We start from the raw sequence: 17,944 nt of genomic DNA on the forward strand, positions 1-17,944 counted from the left end.
GGAGTTGAAAAGACCTTTTGTTGCTTATACTCGTTGCCTGTTGCTTCCCATTGCTTATTTTATCTGCACAATATTTTCATTTTAGAATCTTTAGAAACTTTTCTTTTTTTTTTTATTCTGCTAGGCAGGCAGAATTGCAGCATTCGTGACCAGACTGTGTCTCACACCTCAACACTGACGACAGCGCCAGTCGTTGGTAAATGTCAAGTCTCGTCTGATGGAGCTGGGGTCAAATAAGAGTTCTTCAATGTCAATTCTTGACTGAAAGTTTAAGTTTTTTTAGACAGTAAGACACCCTGTCATGTTTTAAACATTTATTTTAAGCGGCGTTTTAAAATCACAGCGAGTTTTAACAGCAACAATGCCGTGATCTGCAAAGCCGCCTCACTTTTTTAGCGTGTGCGTGACAACGACATGAGCAACAGATGTTTAAATGTGGTAAACGTAACAATTGTTTTAAAGATTAATCTATCAATTAAATCGATTGAAAGGCTTGTATGGGACTGAAACGAAAAAATGAGGATGAACTGGGGAGTGATTTTGGCTAAATTCTTTCCAGTCTTCTTTGAGCTGTACACGAAATAAGACGCCACTTTGAAGTCTCAAAAGCAGATGTCTGAGCTGAAGACAGCCGGACACAGCAACAGGGGGCGAGATGTCCTCATCCGTAGCGGTAAAGCAGTTCGGTCATTATTCCAAATCGTTTGGTGGGGGCACCAGACACCGAAGAGGAGAAACTGGGTCTGCAGAGTTAGATCATATGACGTAATACGGTTTCTGGTCTGCGACTTCCTGCCAACTGCTACAATTTTCCCACTTCCACTCGCAGCTGCCAAAATATAAAGACTTATAGTTTGGCTTTTAAGCAGAAATCTGAGTAAACATCGGCGCCCCCTGCAGCAAGAGGAGGTCATCTGAGTGGAGGCCCGATGTTTGTGCGAGTCACTTCGCAGGAAAGAAAGAAAGAAAATGTGGAGAATAATTTAGCCAGTGACATACAACAGCTTTGAATCCTTATTGATCCCTCGTCAGCAAATGGAGCCTTGCAGTGTGCTGTGGATTCGCGTGGCACCACAGTTTCATGAGTGTACCGTCAGCAGCCAGGCGCTGCACGACAATCACACACACGCGGCCGGGGCAGAGAGATGCGCTCCGAAACCACAAGACTCGAAAAGAGATGTGAGCAGTCCCCCTCCGCGGTCTGCTATCTCCCAACTACTCATCCACACATCTGGGCCTGAGTACGCGGGGGCTCTCTTGCCCCCCACGGGCGGCTCGGGTAAATGAGGGATAATTAGCTTCAGTCGACTTTAATGAATGGCTTAATGTTGTGTTTCGTTTCTGATGAGAAAAATATAAAGCCGGGCACTTATCAAAGGGAGGCCCCGCGCCGACGCTCCTGAGGGCGTGCTGCTGGTGTGGGTCTGTTTGTTATTGTACTTGTTGTATGTCAAAAGGGGGGAAAAGGGCGCTGCAGGGTGCGGCTTGACATGCGACCGCAGATCCAGAGATCAGGAAACCTGCTGGGATATACAGTAGCAAATTCGTCATTCGAGCCCGTAAGTTACTACAGATGTGCTCTCTGTTTGTTTTCCCTCAAAGACAATAACAACCGTGGCGCTCAACTTTAATTTCCACGTCTTCGGCAGCGAGACGAGATCTCCGTAAAGCCTTTGATCCGTCTTATAATTCCCACATGCTGAGATATAAAGCAGGAAATGTCTCGCAGAGTTATGATAGTCATCCGTCTTAGCCACCGATAAGTGTATTGTGCTCAGCTGATGAAATGTATCATTTTTCAGCAGGCACGAGACCCGGCGCAGATGTACTTGCTCTACTTAATCTTTGGTAAAAAGCTCCGCTTAAGGCTGTGATATAACTGTCATTACATTTGCACCACTTTACAGTGACACACCACCCACTGTCAAAAGAGTGAACGCCAGTAAAAAGGAAGTTTAGGAAGTTTAGTTCGGCACACATTGACTTCTTACGGCAAACCAGGCTCGGCGTCCACAGTCGAAGTGGAATGAACCGCAAACATTCGCTCAACGAGACTTCACCAATGTTCCCGTGTCCGTGTAAACCGGCACCTCACCAGGATTACCTGTGCAATTTTAACAGCACCCCCGTGCCCGCAGTGGATCAAGGCAGGAAATGCAAATCCTGCAATGGAGGTGAATTCCTCCCCCGTGGCATTTAGCAAATATGTGGAACATTCATTATTTGTTTGAGTGGGGGGTAGGGAGCTGAATCACCGGGATCTATTGGGTATAATGTTAGTCTGGACTTTGAGTAACAGGGGGTCACCCTCATGGATGATTATGGCATAGGGACTTACCTGGCTCACCCACCTCCCATGTCCATGTAATCCTTGACCAAAAGTTCCCTCCCGCCCCCCGGCCTCCTGCACGATACTGCCTGAGCCCTCATTTTAAGGAGGAATAAAACAGTAGTTAACAGCTGTGAAAAGACACGCAGGGATACTGGCTTGCATGCATGCACCCACATTGCTTTTCTTTGCCCTTTTCTTTCCCTGTAACAAAATTTGTCATAAAAAAGGGGCACAAAGGGGACTGTCTCTTTAAGCTGCCACAGCCCTTCTCAAGTCAACCCCTCGAGCTGTCAACATCTCGGAACGATGTTTGCATGCACAATTAAAGCCAGCCCTCCATAAACAGGGGTTGCAGCCGCTCCTTTGCTTAGTCAAAGAGCTTTTTTTGAAATGGAGTAAAGAGCCAGTAAACTGTGATTACATGCTTGCGTTAGTTGGGGTGTTGCTGCTGAGTTAATAACTCAATGCAGCGTTGTTAACTCTCATGAGCTCGCTGAGGAGGAGGAGGGATTGTCGCAAACTCAATAATTCAATGTGGTCCTTAGGTAGACATCTATGTACTATTGCCATTATCACCTGACTTTAATTGTACTCCACAACAGTTGGATTGGCATTGGGTTGTATGCACCTGAATTGTAATGTGATTATGATTGTATTGTGCTGAAATGAACTGGACTAATATTAATTGAAGTTAGACCTCTAGTTGTTATCTTGGATAGGGTTGCAGTTGCCTTGTAGCAAGAAAGTCCTGGTTTCTCCGTCTGGGGTCTCTCTGCATGGAGTTGGCATGTAAATCCTGTGTGTGTTTAAGTTCTGTTTGATTTTTTTTCTGTGACGGATTGGTGACCTGTTCCGGTTGTACCTTGTTTCTCACCAAAGGAGATAAGCCCACGGTTTATGTTGTTGGCAAAGATGATACAAGGTAATAGCTCAAACAATGAACAATGACCCAGTCTGCTGGTTTAGACAAGCGACTAAAACAAGTCTTTCTTCACAGACCGCCATTATGAACAAAACAATAAACTAATCAGACTTCACTGAAACTCTTCTACAGGAGAAAAGTAAGAATTGGCAAGCTGGTAAAATTATGCTGTATAGTAATGTTAATATCAGTGGGTTGCTTTAAGTCCTTAAAAATAACGAACAAGTTTGTTCGCTTGAGATGATGTTAGCTTTTACAGACTAGTGCAACGTTCACATACACTAAATGGTCAAGTCAGTATAGATTGGCTCTTTTTATAATAGTAATATAACGAGTATGAATTTTAGTATCAGGTTTTTTTTTAATCAACAGTCATATTTGACATTACAAGGTCATTTTCTTTGAAGATTTAAACAACACATACAAACCACTTACTTCAATCTAAAATGTCACTTTAGGTTTTGGGTCATTCTTGGCTACTATTGAATAACCTTAGAGTTAGATATTTATTAAAGCCTAACCCAATATGATGAATCGTACCCAAAACCCAAGATATTTTGTTTAATCGACATGGCTCTTTTGACCCTGGACTGAGTTGGCAACATAACCCAAACTGAGTGAGCTTTAACACAACACATTTTAGACTGTGGGAAAGAAGACATTGTTACATAATAACCAGAAATCAATTATATCTTCTCCAAGCAGTGTTTGTCTCTGCAGTTTTGTTGAAATACGTGCCATAAAATGCATCTATTCCATAACGCCACAGAATAGGCTAGAATTGCATAAATCACGTCTCATACGTTCCTGCAGGAAGCTAATCCTCTGTCAAACTGAGAAATAAATCTTGCCAATCATATTATCTCACTTAGGCAAGCATTGAGGTTTATAACCTTTTTGACAAAGTAGGCAAAGACTCTTTTTTTATTATTTTTTTATTTTTTGCTTGGGAGAAGTATTTGTAGAAAAGAGTAAATTCTAGGAAAAAAGGACAAGAGCTTTACCAAAGAAGGTAACGCAGCTTCGACTGGCTAGTGATTAGCAGATGCTAAATGTTAATGTGATGTTGCAACAGTGTTTTCGCGAGTCCCAGAAAGCCATGAGCGCCGTAAGCAGTGATCCGAAAAGAAACACATGATTAGCAGTGTGCTAATAGCATCAAGTGGGGCCATGCCAACTTGTTTCAGCGAGGCTTAGTGTGAGAATCACTACGGCTGCTTTGCTGTGCTCTTTCTGGAATGTATTAACGTGTGTGTCTCTGTGTGTGCGCGCACTCATAAACTACAGGCTCGGCTCATGATGCGTGCCCTCTGGTCGACCTTGCCTCTGTGCAATTTTAAGTGAGTGGTCTAAATGGTAGCCTGTGATGTGAAACCACTGAGTAGAATTCCTAAACATTGTTGCAAATGCTGTCTGCTGAAACAGTTGTAAATATTAAAGGCGAATGTTGCCTGAGCAGGCCTCTACAAATGCCAGCTGGCTATGCAACCTCAATAAACTCTGTCTGATCAGTGATGAGGTGGTCCTTTTCCACATTCGGTACAATGGTGTGTACTGGGGATCAAAAATACTATCGCGTTTCAAATATCTGTCTTCAACTCTACCCTCTCATCCAAACATGCTTACTTCTTCTCGTTCACAAAAGACTGAGACGCCGAATGCCAAACCCAAAGCTTCATCACCGCAGTTCAAAAACCAACGGAAGAAATTGGAGCGGCTGTGTCCAAGTTTCAAATTTGGGATATGCATACGAACTGTGCAAGAGGGTTTGACAGTCGTAACAATGCTAAATAGAGTGATATGGAAATATCAAGACATAAAAATGAGACCATATGTGGCCTGAAAAGACAGATGCTGTCGACTATGTTCTACATTAGTGTTTTCCACAGAGAGGACACGCACACTGTCCCTCTTTTTCTTTACTTTTTTTCCCACCATGGCTGAATCCCCAATGTCTCAGTGAGACTGCACTGGGAACAAAAAAAGGATGTAGAAGGAAATTGTCAAGCACGAGTCTCTTTATGTCTCATCTCTGCACAAGTACTTTCATGCCCCCTCCTTCCCTCTACAGGGAAATTCAGAAGGAAATCCCTCCTGGTCATGGGGGGCACAACTGTCCCGAAACAAGACCAGCTCTTAACAAGTGGGAAGCCAGGCTAAGTCCGACAGGCTTAGACACAAAAACAGAGACAGGGGCCATCAGGATCACTCCACAATCCCCGTGCAATGGCGAGTGATGAAGGAATCAAGACGGCCCGGCTCTTTTTTGTTTTCTTTGATTCCTCGGCTAACTCTCAAACGTGGGTTTTGTTTAGTCTCCTGTGATGACTAAGCGGACTGCGCATATCTTTTGATAAAAATAGTATCTTAGTTGACATTGGAAGAAGGGGGTGGGGTGGGGGGCGTTTTTGATGTTCGTAGAGATCCTGTTGCACAGGCACAGAGGTAAAAGCCAGTGCAGGAAGGGCTTGATCCTTTTTAAGGCCTGCACTGCATCAAACACTTGTCAAACACCAGGCGGACAGACAGCTGAGTGGCTCTGACAGATATGATCACAGTTAGGGGCAGCTAAGAGTCACAGCCTGTTGAAGACACAAGTCACACTCTTGTCAATAATACGCCTTCAATTGACGGGAACGCAAACAGTAGGCCTTGACGCATATGGCAGGCATTTTCTTGTTGTGATTAGCTGAGCACGATTACGCCGCAATTTCCACGGTCATCTGAGGGTCTCACCTCTCCAAAGAGAGGTTTGTAGCATGTCACTAGAATGTAGCATACAGAAACCAACTCAAAGGGATATTTAACCTCCCTTCCTGCTAATCCGGAAGAGTGCTCTCATAGCTTGTCGGGATCATGCTCTTGAACCCTGCCACTCAGCGGGATGGCGCATTTATGTTTTGAAAGGATTTGACATGGTACCTGGAACGGCATGAGTGTCATGACATTGACCGGTTAATCGTGTCCTGAAGTTTTCCTTGGAGAGATATCTCATTCAAACAATGCGGTACTTTACAAGAGTATGTATGTCAAATCTTTTCCATGTTTTGGCATGCTGCAACAATCTTAAAGATCATTTTTAGGACTGTTTTTTTTTTTGTGATACCACACAAAATAAGTGTGATGGGCAAGAAAAATGATAGATGGGTTTTAAGAAGATTTTTACAAATAAAAATCTTAAAATATTGGAAGATTCAAGTCTGGACTGGATCATTCTAAACACATGCAGCGTTCTAATGCTGTTCGCCTGCTGGAAAGTTAAGCTCCACCAACGTCTCCAATCAACAGGTTTTCTTCAAGGCTAGCATGTATTTAGCTCCATTCATCTTCCCATCAACTCTGACCATCTATCAGTGTTCATAAAAAAAAGCATCCCCCACCATGATGCTGTCATCGCTGTGTCTGGCCAATGAGACGATGAGATTATTTTTTTCACCATTTACATTATGTTCTAATTGTCCAAAAAAGTTTTATAAAATACTGGGATTGCGCTCAATTCTCATCTCTCTTCAGTGCTGCGTCTGGGCTTTCTCCCATTGAGCTGGATTTCTCTCGTACATTTTCAACTGGGCCTATCAGCGAACAGAAGTAGGTGTTGTGAACAATGGCGTTGATTTTCGGCCCTGTTTTATAATTGTAGTTTTATAATTGCAGTTCGGGAATGGCGGCAGATGAAGCGAACAAAGATGTTCAGTGCGTTTTGGCCACGCTTCCAAATATTGAATTAACATTGACAAAGCACTGAGCCATCTCGTTCGACTCAGCAAATTTCTCTCCGCAGTAGAGGATGGTTGTTTACAGCACAGGCAATTTCCGGTAAGCTTCATAGCGTCGAACATGGCGCATTGCATACGTCATGGCCAAATGCTAGCAATTGGATAAAATTTGAAACTCCATACCTCCAGCAAAGCATTCGTTTCTCAATACCTGATCTTCTGTACAAAGCAGAGCGATGAACAAAGGCTGTAATTTTAAGTCATTCTAAAGTACGCATATTGAAAAAGTTAAATACTCTAAACTTGCTTTGAGTCAAGCTGCAATAAGTCAGAGCTTTTGCTAGTCAAGAGGGGTGTGTTAAAGATATGTCTTTCATGCAGTGACAAATTGTGTTAAGGTCAGAAATGTGCAAATTCCTCGTTACATCACCTTGTGTTGTGCTTTTTCATACTGATGATAGTGCAGCAGTCTTCAGAACTTTTAGGCTGGCTCTGGCCTCTACTTACCACCGTAATGGCGGTGGTGTGAGTCAACACCCCCTGTATTTATCACTGTCAGTGCACAAAAAACACCCAGAAGCATAAGCAGGCGAGGGCCAGCAGGCCTGTACTTGAATGTTTGTTGTGTCTGCATGTCTGCACAGTGGGTCCAGTCTCACTGCTATGAGTGGGTCAACAGCCCTCACTGGGAATGACCGGCTGTAATTAAAAGCTGCGATGTCTCTAATAAAGACAGCCTCAAGAGATAGAGAAATGGAGGAAAGGGATGTGGGAAGAGGAGTTAAGGGAAGAGGAGCTCCTGATGGCTCAGCCAGAGCAACTGTTCACCAGATGTTTTCAAGCTCCCCTGTTTGACTCCACGCCTTTCTTCTTTTCTCCTCTCGCCAGACCACTGGTGAGGGAGCACTGCAGTGCCCGAAAAAGCGTCTCCATGAGACGCGTACCTCCAAAAACCAGTTCTTCTGTGGCATGCACATTGTTCTCCCGGGCCAAGCACAATGATATGCGATACACAAGCAGGCGCGTGTCATCCGAGCGCGAGACCGGGGGAAAAGACGAAACAAACCGGGCTGAGGAAGGGAGCAGATAATGTGGCGACTTCTTCTACTTGTGGGGCCTCTTTAAATATTTGCCGGTGTCTGTTACATGTTTCTCACATTCTGGTTTTGTGGATGTCTGCGTGCATGTGCATCCTCATCTGTCTGGCGTGTTGCGGATGGGGAGATGAAAAGATTCGCAGGCCCACAGGAGAGCTGGCAGCAGCTCTGGACTGGAGGTCTGGCAGACAGAAAGAGGAGGTACAATGAGCCCACTCCAACCATCTCCGCTTATCTAAATACAACGCGAGGACTTCCGATACGGGGGCCTGCTTCAAGCTACGATTAGTCCAACGAGGAAACTTGACTTACTGTCAACTTTAATCTGTTCCAGTTCAGGAAAAATACAAGTAGACCATCAATACATTCCCGAAATCAAAACAAAGTACCTCGTCTTAATGAGCAGGAATAAGTTTTATTATCAATTTTACAACGAAACTGTTCTGTTTAAACCAATCAGCCGGTGGATTTAAAAGAAGACATGTTCGACGACCCCACAAATCTGCTTTGGTCAACTTCGCTTTGTGAAACATCAATCATCAACACAGCTGGAAGTCTGGATTGGAGCGTTTTATTAAAAATTTCGAGCACACTTCAAAGATCTTCGCGAAGGCTGTTGCAACCCATCCTTGTAAAGACTGCGTTACTATTGCTGTAAAAAATCAAATAAAATCATAAATGAAGGCATTTACACCCCGTCTGGTGAATGTTGGCTTTACATCTCTGACCGTGTCATGGCCAAGATCAGCGTGCACGCTGCACAGTGGCGTGGGGGCGGAGTCAATCCTGTTTGTGGGTCATGACAACAAGAAAACAGCCCGCTTTGACTGTTCTGGTTCTTTCCTTCTCTTGGACCGATTTGTTTTTGACTCTATGTCCTATGTTTTACGGTTGTTGATGCTGGCTCATATGCCTTAATTCCTCTGCCAGAGGATGACAAGTGAAGTCTCAAACACCCTTCCAGAGTCCCTCATCTTCATTAAAGTCACATTTAGAGCGTAGAACCAAACAACTTTATGTCTCCCAACTGAGCAATGAATGATTTACCTCAAGTCTCTTTTTTTACTTCACGTTGTAGTTGCGGAGTATCTGCAGTGGTAAACACAATCTGCATCAGAAGCGTAATCTGCACTATTAGAATATCTGTGGCTAAGCCGATAGCAATAACATCAACAGAGAGTTGATCATCCGAACGGTGAAGATGAGCCTACAAAAGGCAGCACCAGAAAGCTACCACTCAATCAGGCCCAGTGATCTAAACACATCCTTCCCTCGCACCCCTCCTCTTTCTTCCTGCTTGGAAACGACCAGATGACAATAATGTGGAGAATGGAGCCCTGGTGAGTGCGGCTAACCCCTCCTCTGCTACCTCCCTCCACCCCACGGTCTTTGAAAGGCATCCACATGTTTATGGCTCATGCCTGTGGTATGACGATGGATTCTCCATGCAAGAGCCAACGGGATCATGGGGTGTTTCAAAAAAAATTGCCCTCTGAAGACAGTTGCTGTCAAAATGGCAGCAGCGATATTTATTTTGGTCAGAGAGCAGAGGCACCTAGCGGGAAGTTAATCAGAGAACCCACTCCCGTTCCTCACCGTCTCCAGCATCATAAACTCCCTACCCTGCTCACTAAAGTGAGGAATGTACCCAGAGCAGAGGCGAATGCTTGTAGTTCTATCGCAATGAAAGATTTAACACTGGCACATGGCGAGAAGCTGAAAACAAAATCCAAATGTTTGGTTTTAGGCCATCTCCGCAAAGCCCAGATAGGAACATAGATTATCAGTTTGACATAGTTATAAAAATATAAAACTTGCACACTTGGATGCACACAATGAGAGGACAGTAGTGGTTGGGGTAGCTTCCAGTCTGTCTGTGAAGTGACCCTGACTAAACCCTTTACAAACAATATTTGAAGCAAAACACTGCAGTTATGAAACCTTTTCTATAGTTTTGATTTGTTTTCAACTTATTCTGAGCTGAAATGTCAAAGACTTACATGGGAAGAGTTACAAACTCCCCCCATCCTAAGCAATGGAAGATGAGCATTTTTTACTGAAGACTTTGCTGAGGAGGTGTATGTGTTGAGTCAGATAGGCAGATATCGGATGAAGCTATGTGTTGTAAGAAAAGAGTTGTTAGCCCGTTCAAGAAACCTCCTAAATCGAAATTTTCCCACGAAGCCATCTATTTTGTGAAATTGAAATGTAACGATGGTCAAATACTTGAAATTTAGTTCCATCAAACAACAGAAACCCACAGTCTTTGCCCCAGAGTGCATTTGGAAGTTGTGATCTCGATTCTGGTGTTGTTCTTTCTTCCTCTCCGAATGGCCTTTCAGCTCATGTTGGTAAAGAACTCCATTTACTATGGATAGTAGCACTATCCATAGTAAATGGATAGTGCCACTTACTACTATCTTACTAGTAGTAAGTGGCCTTTAACACTTACTACCTTTAACAAGATTCTTCATAAAGGTTTCTGCTTTTATTATTTCATTGGTCAGCACATTTAGACCAAAAACATTCATCTCTGGGACACAGAACCCGTCTCCTTTTCGTCAAGGAGGTCGTTTCCTCCTTGACGATCTCCATTAAGTGTCTTCACTTAATGGACGGTATAAACAAAGTATAGAACATTGTTTCTATACTTGTTTTATTGTTTGAATAGATAAATCAGCCACATTCAGGCATCTGGAAATTATAGCAAAGGATGAAGCAGACTTGTGTTGGTCCACAATTCTCTTCCTGACATCTTACTTCATTTTCTTTTTTTCACGATGTCACAAAGGTAGCAGTATGTTTGAAGCGCACCTTTAAATCCTTTGGTGAAGCTCAAATTCGAAACATATTCCTTGCATACTAAACCATCACATTATCTCCATGTAGATAAAAGGCACTTTAACCTTAGAGCAAACATTTGATTTAGATAAACAAATAAAAGATCTAAAACTCAATGGCTAGAAAAAGATAATCCATCCATCCGCAGGGCAACACATACAGGACAAACCACCATGCACACACACACTCACACCTAGGGAGAATTTAGATAGACCAATTAACCTAACAGTCATGTTTTTGGACTGTGGGAGGAAGCCGGAGTACCCGGAGAGAACCCACGCATGCACAGGGAGAACATGCAAACTCCATGCAGAAAGACCCCGGGCCAGGAATCGATCATTTTAATCAAGATTTTTATTTTTATCTTTTCTTCAAAAATCCAGCATATCAAGATATGACCACAACTACAGCAGGTATTTATATATTGGAAGCCTGGCAAAGCAACTCTCGAGAGATATATGTAGCTTTGTTTTCTTTTCAAAAGACAAACAAGAATTCCAAAATATTCTGCCTCAATAGATTTCACAATATTGTACACTGAGCCACACGTTGCTTTTACTTCACAACCAGATTTAGGGGGAATTTTTTCTTTAAATGATTATGTAATGTAAGCTGTCATAGTGGGAGGCACTGGCATGTGACACTGACCAATCAGACACCACCCCGGACCCTGTGCCCACAGCCAAGCCACTGCTGCTGGTCGAATGAGGCAGAGTGCCTTTTAGGTTCCTTCTTACCAGCTACTGTGTCAGCCCCTATGGAGAGGCCTTATTAAATGAAGATTAAGCTGTGGCTCCATCAGTCACAATAGGTTGCAGTGAGGGCCACAAATAATCACTTTGACAGGGTGGCGGCCAATTAGTGCTCTCCTTCTGTCCTGGGAAAACACTTCTTGCTCCACTCCCGCTGGTGGGAAGAACTGATCCGGATTGTCTGCGATATTAGCTGGGCCAGAGATCACTGTTAATCACCACCTGTCATTCCACAGTGGCAGAAATCGGAGCGGGAGCCGCCAGCCGTGAAACAGCTCGCTCATTCAGAAGTTCTGAGTTCATTTAAAGCCCAAACGTGACTCGTGAAAATTTAAGAACGCACGGGGTTGGCTCACGTTTGTTGCTCGCTGGAAACAGTCGCTGATGAAATGACAGGAGCGCAAATTTATTCTGTTCAAAGCGTCAGACGTTTTTCTCCCCGTGTGGAGAAAAAGTAGTTCTAACCTCCGCACCACGCTGCACTGTGTGCCGTTTTGCTGACATGAGAACACGGTCCATCAATTAGGCTCAAGTTAAAAGTCTGTGTTTGTTTAATTCAAAAAAAAAAGAAAAAAAGAAACAAGTTTGATGTAAGAAGGCTGCATCTGACAAAAAGGAAATCCAGAAATGTGTTTGGGTGTCGGATTTCCAAGCTAAACACTGGCCACGCGCCGATGTGATCATGCTGTGAGTAATTAAAATGCTCAGAAGTGAGTGGCATCTTTCGCCAGGGCTTAAACCCCCTTGGCATGGTTAGATTAAACAGCACAATTGCATAACACATGGTCCGACACATGCGTGAGCGTCCGCTGTGCGCCTGTGTGCTAGGAATGCCAGGAGGCAGGAGTTGCTGACGTGGTGATTTCTCGGTTTCCTCCAAAGCGGATCGCGCGTCCTTTTAGAGACGCGGCCAGATGGTCGGCATGCGGCGAGATCGAGGATGTCCGCTGCACTGTGAACGCACCGACCAACAAGACTGGCTGTGGACAGAATTCACCAACCAAATTCTTCTCACGTTCCATCTGGGGACATCATTAGGTGCAAAGTAAATACAAAATATATGAAAAATGGTCGGGGATGACTGAAACACAGTGTTTGACTAATGAAACCTTTACTTATATAAGCAAAATAAAAATAAAAATAAAAAAAACAAGGTAATGATGCGATGCATCACAACATTGATATTCATCAATGCTGATGAATATCAACATTGATGTTCTCAGACCAGACTGCAGACTTTTCTCCAGTAATGCCTACAAGAGGCCCACCTTTCATTGATGTCAATTGGCCTTAAAGTATGTAACTTTTTCAAAAATATATATTTTTATATATATTTGTTGAAACTATGTGGTGACAGAATAGTATGAGACACATCATCTGTGAATTTTTTTTTTAGCTCATCTGATGTCCCCAGTGCTAATTGGAAACAACCAATCAGAGCCAGGATGAGGGTCTTAGAGCTGCCAATCATGACTGTGAGCACGCTGCTCATCCCTCCAGCAGATAAGCTTTTTTTTCTGGAGCGGTGAGTTGCTTCTCCGTCATTAGCACATTGAGCAACACGTACACGAGGTTCACTGGCAGCACTAAGACCCTCCTCTTGGCTCTGATTGGTTGTTTTTGATTGCATTTCTTCAGACAGCAACTGGGAGAAGGTGGAGGAGACCGATTTTTTTCTAAGATCATCTGTTGCAGCAAAGGGACAGTTGTAGATATGTAGAAAACCATATTTGTTATGAAACCTACATACTGCAGCTTTAAATCCTGCTAATCATCGCACATCACACTACAAAGGGGTATCTAAGGAGTCCACTTAGGCTAGGTGGGATTTTTATGCCTTTGCAGCACTGCCGCAGAACATGCATCAACTTGATGGTAGTTGGATTGGAACAAGAGGCACGAGCAATTAGAGTACAAAAACAAACTGTGCAGAGAAGTTATGACTTAGAGAATCAGTGCTGACTGAATCCTTACAGTCGGATGACTGATGAGATGGATGGCTTGGCCTCGGCTAAGGCCTACAGCAGCAAGAGTTTCTCTGGTTACACACACGGGAGATCGATACTTCCACAAAAGGCCCGTTAGCCCTCTCAACTCGCAGGCCTATATGGAGATCCAATGACCGAGATAATCACTAGATGTTTCTTCTCTCTTATCCTTCGCCTCTTTTCCTCATTGCCTCTTTCTTTCCATGAGGTCAGCACGGTGTTTGTGAGCCTTTGTGGCTTCAGTCCGGCACTCAAAGGCAAATTTTGAGTATAAATTGCACGGCACTGCTCTGGAAAGTCGGGTCTTTAGCATGTTTGGGTTATCAGGTCCAAAATTTGCTATGCTATAAATCTGGTTTCATAACTGCGTGCTGTAAAACTTCTGTTCTTCTGTGGGGTAAAAAAAAAAGAAAAAAAAGGGACTTGCGTGATGAAAAATGTAACTTTTATCGTGTTTGATGGCAACCATTAGATTGTGTGAATTTACAGCCAATCCCAAACCTCAACTCTTGTCAGTTTTTTTTTTTTTTTTGTCAAGCCCCGTGTTTAAAAATATCTTACTCTTTGAGTCACTGAGATTCGGATTTGTGGAGTCTTTCTTTGATTCATTGTAAAAGACCACAATGTTACTCATCAAGGTAAGGTCTTTCTTGGGTAGCGCTATCTAGTTTCAGTTTAGGCAAATCTTACGGATATGAAAGTGAGTTCTTTAGGTATGGGATGTACATAAACATTCATCCTAAAAATTGTATTTTAAGGGAAAGCCTTAAAAATCAGAAAGACAAAATGACTTTGATCAACAAACTTAGCAAGCAGGAAACATCGGTCCCTTGAGTTACGTTCGAGATCATGCGAGTATACAAAAGCCAATTTGTAGAAAACGATCGTAAATCAGACCACGCTTTAATTGTACGTTGTATTGAACTTTGTGCCCTCTTAAGTCTCAAATCAGGGATTCCTGATATTATTGGAGCTGCAGTTGCCTCAACACTTTTAAGTTGTTTTGCCAACATCCAATATTGCGGACTTAGCTGGCACTGGTCAGAGGTTATTGGAGCCAAAATGTAGATCCAGATGAGAGGAAGAAGAATCAGAGAGGAATCGAATGTGTTTTTGCGAAACCAGTAAGTCAGATGAGTTGCTGGGAAATTTCTGCGGGGATTTCCCAGTGTTATCAGCCATCAACGCTGATAGGGCCAGAGCAGCTATTAATAACGTCTCTCTATTGTTTTCAAGTCATCCAGTGGCGATCTAGAGTGTGGATGAGTGTTTTTAAAATCCCAGGGGTACAGTGGAAATGCTAAGCGGACGAGGAGTCAACTCATTACTCCACAGATCGGGTAGAAAACATGGAATATCTGAGCTCGCTCAAAAATGTCCCACCGAACCAATTTTTGTTTTTTTATTTCTGCCGAACGTGAGGAGTTTGATTGAGCTAACCGTATTCGACTAAACACAGGCAGAGAGAGCGTTAAATGAATCCCAGCAGCATGAGTGATGTGCGGTGTGTACACTCAGCAGGGAACACATCAGCCACGGTTTGTGCGACCGTGGTGTTTGCTGTGAAAATGCTTTTCATCCGGATATCATCTGAGGCTCTCGGTTTCCCCTTTTTAATATGGGGACTAAGTCATGCAAACAAGACCGGGTGGAAAGACCATCATTGTTATTGCCGCGGATTCTCAAAAACACATGTGTCCTTTTGGTAATGCTCGGAGACCCAACAGCAAAGTCCAGAGTGATTTCAATTTGGTTGTAAACAGAAAAACAACCCTGGTGGATCAGGGTTGCGATTACTAGCGATTACTTTCTCTTATTTTCTGTTTCCAATTAATCCAGCATCTTTACGGAATAGCTATATAACTCGGTGCTTATCCCAAACACTGGTAGCTCATAAAAAAAGACATGACTAAGGTGTTTTTGTTTTTAACTGTAAGCTCTTTTAAACAGTTTATTCACTCCTGACTCTTGGAATTGTGTGCTAAGTTTTAATTTGGTTTCTTTCTAAACAGAAAAGGCACTTTGTGGCATTGCAACGTGTACAGATTTTATGACGTAAAGAATTTTGAGCTGTGTTGCTGCTAAAATGAGCTTTACAAATAAATTTGACTGGACTGCACTTCTCTTACCGTGGTGCGAATGATTGTTTGCAATTTTCGTACTGTGCCTCGCAAATATGTTTGTAACCCAGTGAACTTTTTCACGTTCCGTTATGCCAGAGCCACATCATCCGCTGTATCTGAAAGGTATTCTAGGTGATGCGCAAAAACCTACTGTAGTACAGCACGACTGTAAAGTAAAATTGAAATGTTTGAAGAGGAATGTTTAGGGTTGTCATCCTAAATCTTAAGTCAAACCTCCATCCCAGCCTCAAGTTTATGGCAACCTGTTTTTGTTTTTTACATTCACCTCAGCATAATGATGCCACCCCCATGTTTTATCCTGTCTCTCAAAATCTTCAGTTGTTTCGGGATTTCAAATGTGACAAAATATGGAACTGCTTCATTGGGTATGAACTTGGCAAAATAACAAATTTTGCAGGATGATGCACTGTCCCAAAAAGTATCGCGATAAATGATAATATTGTCATTTTGAGGCCATTTTGGATTAATATCAAAATAATATTAATAACGGATGACGCATGTAAGTATACCCCACTCAAAAGTAAAAAAAACAACTTTGATTTCTAAAGAACATTTAACACAATAATTAGCTTAGACAGGATAACCAGACAAAAATTGGCAGGTAGTGCAAACTAACTACTTCGCACCAGGTGTTTGCGGCATTTCTCAAAACTTTTCAACGTTATTATAGAGGACAAGTGTTGTCCAAATGAAAGTTATTGCTCTCATTTTAATTTATCATGCCATTTATTGATTTATTGCTTACTCTATGCCAATACCTTTTCCTTATTTTTTTTTCCTGCTTTCTCATGCAGACTTTGAAGGCTTTCCTTCATTACAGACAGCGACCTCCCTCCTACCGAGTTACTCGTTATCATCACCCACTGGAAGCGATCATGTCACCATGTAGTTCCTTGCGACAGCCCTGCGCAGACGCGCAGCGCTTCCCCTCCTGTTCAACCTCTGGGGCTCCAATTTTTCCTGTTATTTATGTGAACTGTAGAGTGTTGCGTTTCACCAGCTTTTGCCAAGTGGAGTTTTTCACAAGGAGTGCGGAATTAACAACACATGCTTAAGTATGAAATGTTGCCTTTATTAAACAGGCCCACCACAGCATTTCACATGCCTGAGGAGTCCTGAGATGCACACGCAGTGACACTTTTACACTCGACCCGTGGCCACCAGAGCTGGAACAAGCTATCTGGACGAGAAGAGGGCTTTTCATACAACTGGGTTTAAGTATTCTGCTGGCCTCTGCGCAAGTTTTACAATCGCTGACTACACCAACAAGGAAACAAAAAACCCCCCCCCAAAAAAACGCTGCTTCTGTGCAGAGCATTGCCAAGTTTTGATTTAGGACGATCATAAAGTCTTCTCGAAAAAAAGGTCAAGTAGCCATGGCGGAATCGGGAGGAGGTGCACGGCGTTTGGAGGGAAACTCTCTGACAAACAAGACGGGACATTAAGTACTAAATGTGCCATGGGATCACAGTTTCCAACCCAGTCAGCAGCCCTCGCAGCGCTGAAATATGAGAAACTATCAAGGTTTATTTCAACTTTATTTACTCTTTCACCACTTCGCTAAGTGACCGTCCCGTTCAGCACACCCGATCCAAAAATTGAGAAAAATCCTCGAAGTTAGCGTATGTCTTTTTCTGTTAAATTGTTGATAGACTGATATCTGCCACTGTAATTGCTTCCTTATTTGGGGCATTAAATATTTACACTTGGCCTTATCGTAATCCCAAGTTTATGAGCGATGTTACAGTACATTAACGGGAAAAGGGCATTTATTTTAAGAGCGCCGCTAACAGAGGCCCTCATCGCCAAATGGCGTGTCTGGACCATCTGAGAAAGAAAAAAAAATGGTTTACCCTTTAAATATATACATACATTTCCTTTAGCCATACGCGCAAACAGAGAAATTCCATCGACTTCTCGCATATTGGCCTGACATACATGCTCTGCGTACTGCAGAAATCTCTCAAGCTGACAGGAGGAAACAGAGACGGCCATTGAGGAAACCTGCAGATTATACTTTTGAAGGATTCCACAGAGGAGAGGAAAAGAGATGGTGGGAAATAAGCCCTGGAAAAAAAAAGAAAAAAAGCTGACTGGTGGAACAAGGGCCACTTTGGGAAAAGCAAAGAGGAGAAGCGCCGCAGTGAACTTC

General features: G+C 43.0%; 1 protein-coding gene across 1 annotated transcript in view; it reads right to left on the reverse strand.

Moving 5' to 3' along the window:
• The window catches only part of rspo2 (R-spondin 2), a 76,329-nt gene that overhangs the window by 12,548 nt on the left and 45,837 nt on the right, over positions 1-17,944 (reverse strand). The gene's annotated exons all lie outside the window — the stretch shown is intronic.

The sequence above is a fragment of the Xiphophorus hellerii genome, chromosome 3 (genome assembly GCF_003331165.1).
Source record: "Xiphophorus hellerii strain 12219 chromosome 3, Xiphophorus_hellerii-4.1, whole genome shotgun sequence".
Lineage (NCBI taxonomy): Eukaryota > Metazoa > Chordata > Actinopteri > Cyprinodontiformes > Poeciliidae > Xiphophorus > Xiphophorus hellerii.